Source organism: Canis aureus, chromosome 6, assembly GCF_053574225.1.
Source record: "Canis aureus isolate CA01 chromosome 6, VMU_Caureus_v.1.0, whole genome shotgun sequence".
In the NCBI taxonomy this organism is placed as follows: Eukaryota; Metazoa; Chordata; class Mammalia; order Carnivora; family Canidae; genus Canis; species Canis aureus.
In genome coordinates, this window is record NC_135616.1 from 77,652,271 (window position 1) to 77,661,454 (window position 9,184).

The 9,184-nt window shown below is 39.1% G+C and overlaps 1 pseudogene; it reads left to right on the plus strand.

Annotated features, from left to right (window-relative positions):
* Nucleotides 1-612: 612 nt before the first annotated feature.
* LOC144315288 (C-terminal-binding protein 2 pseudogene) lies at nt 613-1,846 on the plus strand (annotated as a pseudogene).
* The last annotated feature ends 7,338 nt before the right edge of the window (nt 1,847-9,184 follow it).

Here is a 9,184-nt window from a genome sequence, read left to right on the forward strand (position 1 = left end):
CTCCTTCCTCCCACAGGCCATTGTGCGGGGTCTGACCCCGGCAGCCAAGGTCAGTACAACACCACCCACACCCACAGGGTTGTTGGTGTGCCTCTTGGTCCCAGGACAGGACCAGGAAGGAGCCGTGAGACAAGGCAGGACCCTGAAGTGGGGCCCAAACCAGCACCTAAGGCCCAGAGCCAAAACAGAGTTCCATCACCCTAAATAATTTTAAGCCAATAAACCCAGATTCCCTTAAAAAGACAAACAGCCCTTTGTGTGAACGATAGCATACAGACAGCTTTATATTGGGTTCATAGTGACATAGTGTCATGCACTCCTGCTCATTCTCTTCAATTCTTAGGGGACTGCTTTGCCTTTTGAACCAGAGGGTTGCCAACTTCCATAAAGAATGGCCCTTCTGGTGCCTAGGTGGCTCAGTTGGTTGAGCGATGGCCTTTTGGCTTGGGCTCGGGTCAGGATCTCCAGGTCCTTCCATCCCTTAGGCTCCAAGCTCAGTCTGTTGGAGATTCTCTCCCTCTTCTTCCCTCTGCCCCTCCAACCCTCCCCAACTCCTGCACTACAAATAAATAAGATAAAATTTTTTTTTTAATTTTAAAAAAGAATGGTCTTATGGATAAGCACAAAATCAAGAGACAGCAATTGGACAGAATTTATGAACTTATTCACCCCCAGATCAAGAACAGCCCCATGCATCCCTGCCCTCTGGTGGTGCTGCTCAGCGGCACAGACCGCAGCATGGAGATGTCAATCCTGGGGGACCTGGCAACTGTGGCCTTCTGTGATGCATGTGCCATACCATCACCCTTACCAGGGAGGACCTGGAGAAGCTCAAAGCCTAGAGAGTGAACCTGCAGATCTGCAGCGGCTATGACCATGTTGACCTCAAGGCTGTTGGCCAGCTCAGGATCACCACGTGCACTACTGCACTCGGGGCGATGGAAGAGAATGCTGACTCCAGCATCTCCCACATCCTTCACCTGTACCTCCAGAACACGTGGTTGTACCAGGTGCTGCAGGAAGGCACACTGGTCCAGGGTGTTGAGGAGATCCAGGTGGACACCTCACAAGCAGCCTGCGTCCACGGGGAGATGCTGGGCCTTATCGGCCTTTGTTGCACAGGGCAGGTGGCTGCTGTTCCAGTCAAGGACTTTGGATCCAGCAGCATATTTTAGGAGCCCTACTTCCAGGATGGAACAGAGCAGTCCCTGGGTGTGCAGAAGGTCTGCGCCCTGCAGGATTGGCTGTGTGAGAGCGACTGCGTCTCCTTGTCCTGTAATCTCAGTGAACATCACCACCACCTCACCAAGGACTTTACTGGAAAGCACAGGAGGCATGAAGCATTCCTTGCGAATGCTGTCCACAGTGGGCGGGTGAATGAGCAAGCCTTGGCCTAAGCCCTCAAGGAAGGCAGGACACAAGGGGCAGCCCTCAAAGGGCATGAATCCGAGCCTTTCAGCTTTGCTCGGTGTCCCTTGAAAGATGCACTGAATCTCACTTGTAAGCCCCACATAGCTTGGTGTAGTGAGCAGCTGCCACCGAGATCTGCCTGCCGGGCAATCACAGGTCACGCAAGATGCTGTGAACAAGGAATTCTTTGTCACAACAGCCCCCTGGCCAGGAACAGATCGGCAAGCAATTCCTGCGGAGCCCAGGGCACCGCAAACGGCTACTTACCAGACAGTGTGGGTGTAGCTCCCAGAGGATGGGGTGCAGCCCAGGAAGGGGTGGTCCCCAGAGGCAACCCAGGGACCCACAACCTACAGGGGCACACCCTTCCCAAGCTCCCTCTCCCAACCAGCTTACAAAACATGGGGGCAGTAGAGAGCACTGCAAGGAGCAATAGCAGAAATGACCGTGAGTAACCATTCAGACAAACCCGGGACCAAGAGACAGTGAAAAATAGATGAACTAAGAAAAGGAATTTGGCCATCTTTTTAACTGATTCCAGACATATGCGTCATTGATATTGCAGGGTGAAAAGGGCTGGAAGCCAAGACGTGGGAAAGCTGAAGCTGTCTTCTGGTTACAGAAGCGCTGAAAGACTAGTATATGATTTATTAACGACCAACGTCTCTTATGATGTGCTACGCTCTTCATCTGTGCATCAAATCACAAAAAATAAAAAAATAAAAAAAAATTTTTTTTCATTCATCAGTCCTTTGGGCACAGCAGGTCCTGAACACCTTGCTTCTAGAGTGTTGTTTCAGGAGTCCCAAAAAATCAAAACAAAAAAATACTAAGAGGAAATCTCCATCCTATGACTCTTGTCTTTTCAGTCCATGTCAGCTGGTGAACTCTTTTGCTAATAGGAAGATTAAATTACTACAAAATGGGGAGAAAATTGTGCCTGTGTTAGACAACTGCCAGCATAGATCCAAGATCGGACAGGCTCCTTACAGAGTCTCTCTCCCATGTGAACTGCACCCTGAGCAGGCGAGTTGGTTGTGAATTCAGTAATACCTTCCAATAATGGGGGAAAAAAGGGGGGGGAACGCTAAGTTTCACAAGCTGTTGTACTCAAATATATTTTCTCAGCTTTAGATCCTCAGCTACTTTATTGAGTGGAAATCTTGAGCTAAAAGTGTTCAAGAAAAATAATGTTACATTTCCTTATGTCTCAGGAAACACTTGTTATGGTAACTTGTCAGATTGTCTATGAACTAATCCATTTTTTTAGACATTGATGAAATCTTCTTCATGTGGTATCTTATACAAGATCACTAATGGTGCATTATTAGATGTGATTGATTTTATCAAATCCTATTAGATTCGTATCAACTAGTTACATGTTATATTCATAGTCTTTTTTAAATCATCGCCTTTTGGTGATTGATTTGATGATGGCCTATTTTGAGACATTGTATAGATACATTCCTGTTTCTGTGACAAAAAAAAAAAGAGTTTAAAATTGTCCCCAAAATAAATAATGGCTATCAGAAATGTTTTGTTCTAGTGTGAGTTACCATTACTGTATTTATTCATTGCAAAGGTGGACATTTAACGTTCTATGTAGTTTTCAATAAAAAAATAATAAAAATTTGTTTAAAAAAAGAACAAAGACATGAACAAGAGTATTCCATGTAGAGATACTCTGTACGTGTATTTATATATGTATATGTATAATGTGCATATTCCTTATGTATATATCTATGAATATTTATGTGTGTGTTTCCACTTCATTTATCTCTGGATTTGCTCTTTTTTGTCACACGACCATAGGCCAACCAATGGCTCGGAGCTTTCATTTCTTCACTTTTGAGGACATAATTCCTACTATTTGGTGTTGCTAACAGGATTAGAGATAACACATAAAAATATGGAAATAGTCTAGAATATTATGGCTGTTCAATGAATAGTAGCTGTTCTGTCATCTACATTCTGCCTTATACTGTTATATTTTGATTTGTCATGTCTATATTAATTATAATTGCTGTGAGGACAAGAATCATTTCATTTCCTGTAGCACTAAGCATAAAGTTTTGCTACAAGCAAGTCTTATGACACATAAAAAATAGAAAGACATTCCATACTTACAGATTGGAAGAACAAATATTGGTAAAATGTCTACACTACCCAAAGCAACCTACACATTCAATGCAATCCCTATCAAAATACCAGCAGCATGTTACAAAGAAACAGAATAAACAACCCTAAAATTTGGATGGAACCAGATATAAGAAATAGTGACAGGGATTATAAGGGAAAGGAGGGGAACTAAGTGGGAAAGATTAGAGAGGAAGACAAACCAGGAGAGAATCCTGACTCTGGGAAACAAACTGAGGGTTGCAGAAGGGGAGGAGGATGGGAGGATGGGGCAACTGGGTGATGGGCACTGAGGAAGGCACGTGATGAGATGAGCATGGGGTGTTATACCGTATGTTGGCAAATCAAACTTAAATAAAAACAAATGTAAAAAAAAAAAAAAAAGCTGGATGGAACCACAAAAGACCCCAAATAGACAAAGCAATCTTGAAAAAGAAAATCAAAGCTAGAGGCATCACAATTCTGGACTTCAAGTTATATTACAAAGCTGTAGTCATCAAAACAGTATGGAACTCGCACAAAAACAGACACATAGATCAATTTAACAGAATTGAAAACCCAGAAATAAATTCACAGCTATTAACCAACAAAGCAGAAAAGAATATGCAATGGGAAAAAGACTTCTCAACAAATGGTGTTGAGAAAACTGGACAGCAATATGCAAAAGAACCAAACTGGACCACTTCCTTATACCATTACACAAAAATAAATTTAAAATGGATTAAAGACCCAAATGTGAAACTGAAACCATCAAAACCCTAGAAGAGAACACAGGCAGTAACTTCTTTGACAAGGGCCATAGCAACTTCTTACTCTAATCTAGAGGCAAGGGAAACAAAAGCAAAAATAAACTATTGGGATTACATCAAAATAAAAAGCTTCTGCACAGTGAAGGAAACAATCATCAAAACTAAAAGGCAGCCTACAGAATGGGAGAATATATTTTCAAATGACATATCTGGTAAAGAGTTAATATCCAAAATATATGAAGCACCAATACAACTCAATACCCCCCCAAAAAAAACAAATAATCCTATTAAAATGGACAGAATATATGAATAGACACTTCTCCAAAGACATTCAGATGGCCAACAAACATATGAAAAGATGTTCATCATCACTCATCACCAGGAAAGTGCAAATCAAAACCACAATACAGTATCACCTCATACCATCAGAATGGCTAAAATAAAAGACAAAAGAAACAACAGGTGTTGGTGAGGATGTGGAGAAAAAGGAACCCTCCTGTACTGTTGGTGGGAATGCAAACTGGTATAGCCACTGTGGAAAACAGCATGGAGGTTCCTCAAAAAGTTAAAAATAGAACCACTCTATGATCCAGGAATTGCCCAAAATATACGAAACAAAACAAAACAAAAAACAGAAAACCACACCACTAATTCAAAAGGATTCATGCTCCCCTATGTTTATAGCAACATTATTTACAATAGCCAAATTATGGAAGCAGCCCCAGTGTCCGCTGATAAATGAATGGATAAAGAAGAAGTGACATATATATATATATATATACAATGGAATATTATTCAACCATAAAAAATGAAATCTTGCCATTTGCAATGATGTGGATAGAGCTAGAGAGTATCGTGCTAAGTGAAATAAGCCAGTCAGAGAAAGACAAATACCATATGATTTCACTCATATGTGAAACTTAAGAAAAAAAACAAATGAGCAAAAGGGGAAAAAATAAGAGAGACAAAGCAAGAAACAGTCTTAACTATAGAGAACTAATGATTATCAGAGGGAAGGTGGGTGGGGGAATGGGTTAAATAGGTGATAGGGATTAAGGAGCACACTTGTGATGAGCATGGGTGAAGTATGATTTGTCGAATCACCACTACATTGCATCACTAATATGACACTGCATGTTAACTAACTGGAATGAAAATTTAAAAAAAAAATTTAAGTGCAAGTCTTCAATTAAATATATAAAATAAAAAACAGATGATTATAGAATTCTTGAAAAATACTCCCAATTTAATTATATCAAATTAGAGCCACATATAACATCGGGAGGCTCTCATACAACAGGAGACAGGTACAGTCACTCACAGTGTTATCTCTCCCTCATAACCTCAGAATATTATGGATAATGCTAGGCTTAGAATTCCTTCTCAAAAGAATTCTTTTGGGTTGCCTGGGTGGCTCAGTCATTTAATTTTCCAATTCTTGATTTGGGCTCAGGTCATGATCTCCAGTTATGAGATCAAGCCCCTCCCTCTCAGCCTCCATCCAGATCCATGCTAGGCATGGAACCTGCTGGAGATTCTCCCTCTCCCTTTCCCTCTTCCCCACTCCCTGCCTCATGCATGCACTTTCTCTCAAGAATAAATAAATAAAATCTTAAAAAAAGAAAAGAAAACAATTCAAGTAGAAAGCACTGCTTAAAGTAAGTTTGTTCTATCTTTCAAATATTTATCATTTAGGACAGAGAAATTTTAAAATTAGGGGAAAGCATTTAGCTATACTAATTATATTTCTCTTTTGTCCTCTAAAACCATAGATTTTTCTGATTTTCAGAAAGAGTGTGTGTGTGTGTGTGTTTCAAACTATAATTGCCTTCAAAACAAACAGACAAACCAAACAAAACACAAACAGATTCATAGATACAGGAGATATACTGTTGGTTACAAGAGGGGAGGGGTTGGGGGCATGGGCACCATACCAAGAGTATCAAGAGATACAGGCTTCCCATTATAAAATAAATGAGGCATGGGGATGAAACATATAGCACAGGGAATATAGTCAATATTAAAATAACTTTGTATGGTGACAAATGGCAACTAGTCCTATTGTGGGGATCATCTCATAATGTATAAAATATCAAGTCTCTATAATGTACACCTGAAACTAATACGATTTTTAAAATCAAATATGCATCAATTTTTTAAGAATTCTATATACTGAAGAAATCTTGAAAACAGAATAAAGGATAAAATCATATTTATATTCTATATGAGACTGCCCACCAAACCATGTATCTCTTAACTTACAATTACATTTTCTTTTTCCAATGATTAATTTTCAGATTATTTCATATATTTCTACATTGCAACTAAAAGATCATTTTATAAATTATATGTCATTTTTGCACATTTTAGGAGATGGTTACTAAACCACAACTGAGTGGAAAAAAGAAAGGTTTTTGGAAGGAGAGGGCTGATATTTAACTTGCAGGTCTCCCAAGGACTGACTTTCCTCATCTGTAGAATATAAATAAAAATACCGCCTTTGGGATCCCTGGGTGGCGCAGCGGTTTGGCGCCTGCCTTTGGCCCAGGGCGCGATCCTGGAGACCCGGGATCGAATCCCACGTCGGGCTCCCGGCGCATGGAGCCTGCTTCTCCCTCTGCCTATGTCTCTGCCTCTCTCTCTCTCTCTCTGTAACTATCATAAATAAAAAAAAAAATACCGCCTTTAATGCAGTAAGAAATATTTAGTCTGTGAGATATAAATAAGATTGTAAATTTAGAATGATTTTAAGTGACACCATGTTCTTGTTATCACCGACATCTTAAATATACACTCACACCACCCTACATTTGTGCTTTGTGACACTTAATTTTGTAGTTGACACACAGATGTTGTCATACAGTATTATATTAGTTTCAGGTGTACAATATAGTGATTCAACATCTATATACATTATACTGTGATGACCAAAATAAATCTAGTTCCCATCTGTCACCATACAAAGTCATTACAATATTATTAACTATATTCCCTATGCTACACATTGCATCCCTGAGTCTTATTTATCTTAACATTGGAAGTGTGTATCTTCTAATGCCCTTTTTCTATTTTGCTGATCCCACACTCTCCTCCCCTCTGGCAACAACCTGACTCTTATCTGTATCCGAGTTCCTGGTTTGTTTTGTTTGTTCATTTGCTTTCCTAGATTCCACATACAACTGAAATCATACAGTATTTGTCTGTCTTTGGCTGACTTATTTCACTTACCATAGCACCTCTAGGTCCATCCAGGTTGTGCAAAAGGCAAGATTTCATCCTTTTCTTAGAGTCATATCCATTGTATATATACCACATCTTCTTAATCCATTCATTTGTCAACGGACACTTAGATCATTTCATCTGTTGGCTAGCGTAAGTAATACTGCAATAAGCATAAGGGTCCATGTATCTTTCCAACTTAGTGTTTCCATTTCTTCAAATAAGTACCCAGAATTAGATTAGTGGATTGTATGCTGGTTGTATTTTTAATTTTTTGATACTCTTTTACCATAGTGGCTCCACCATTTTGCAGTCCCAACAAGAGTGCACAGAAATTCTCTTTCCTCTGCATTTTTGTCAACACTTGTTAGTTCTTTGCTTCTTAATAATAACCCTTTTTTTTTGAAGATTTTATTTATTTATTCATGAAAGACACACAGAGAGAGGCAGAGACATAGGCAGAGGGAGAAGCAGGCTCCTTGAGGGGAGCCTGATGTGGGACTCAATCCCAGGACCCCGGGTTCACACCCTGAGCCAAAGGCAGCTGTTCAACCACTGAGCCACCCAGGTGCCCAATCATAGCCTTTCTGATGAGTGTAAGGGGTTAGCTCATTGCAGTTTTAATTTGCATTTCCTTGATAATTAGTGATGCTGAGCATCTTTTTATGTGTCTGTTGGTCATCTGTATGTCTTCTTTGAAGAAATGTCTGTTCGGGTCTTCTGCCAATTGTTTAATTAGATTGTTTGTTTGTTTTTTTTATATATATATACTGAGTTGTGTGAGTCCTTTATATATTTTGGATGTTAACCCTGTATTAGTTCTATCACTTGCAAATATCTTCTTCCATTCCATAGGTTACCTTTTTGTTTTGCTAATGGTTTCCTTCATTGTGTAAAAGCTTTTTGATTTTGATATAGTCTCATCTGTTTATTTTTGGTTTTGTTTCACTTTCTCTTTCAGTCTTTAATCCATTGTGAACTTCTTTTTGTATATAGTGTAAGAAAGTGGTCCAGTTTCATTCTTTTGCATTTATTGTCCAGTTTTCTCAAAACCATTTATTGAAGAAACTGACTTTTCTCCATTGAATATTCGTGCCTCTTTGTTGAAGATCAAGTGGTCATATATTTCCGGACTCTCTGTTCTGTTCTATTAAATTATGTGTCTGTTTTTCTGCGAGTACCATACTATTTTGATTGCTATAACCTTGCAGTATAGTTTGAATTCAGGGAATTGGTACCTCCAATTTTGTTCTTTCTCAAGATTGCTTCAGTTCTTCAGGGTCTTTTATGACTCTATACATATTTATGATAATTTGTTGTAGTTCTGTAAAATATGTCACTGGCATTTTCTTGAGGATCACACTGAATCCATAAATTGCTTTAGGGAGTATGAACATTTTAACAATATTAATTATCCTAATCCATGAATATAGTATATCTTTTCATTGGTTTATGTCATCTTCATTTTCCTTTATCAGTGTCTCATAGTTTTCAGAGTACAGATCTGTCATCTCCTTGTTTAAATTTGCTTCTAGGCATTTTATTACTTTTGATGCCATTGTAAATGGGATTGTTTGTTTAATTTCTCTTTCTGATAATTCATCATTAGTGTACAGAAATTCTACAGATTTCTGCATCACTTGACATCAGGGAAATACAAATCAAAACCA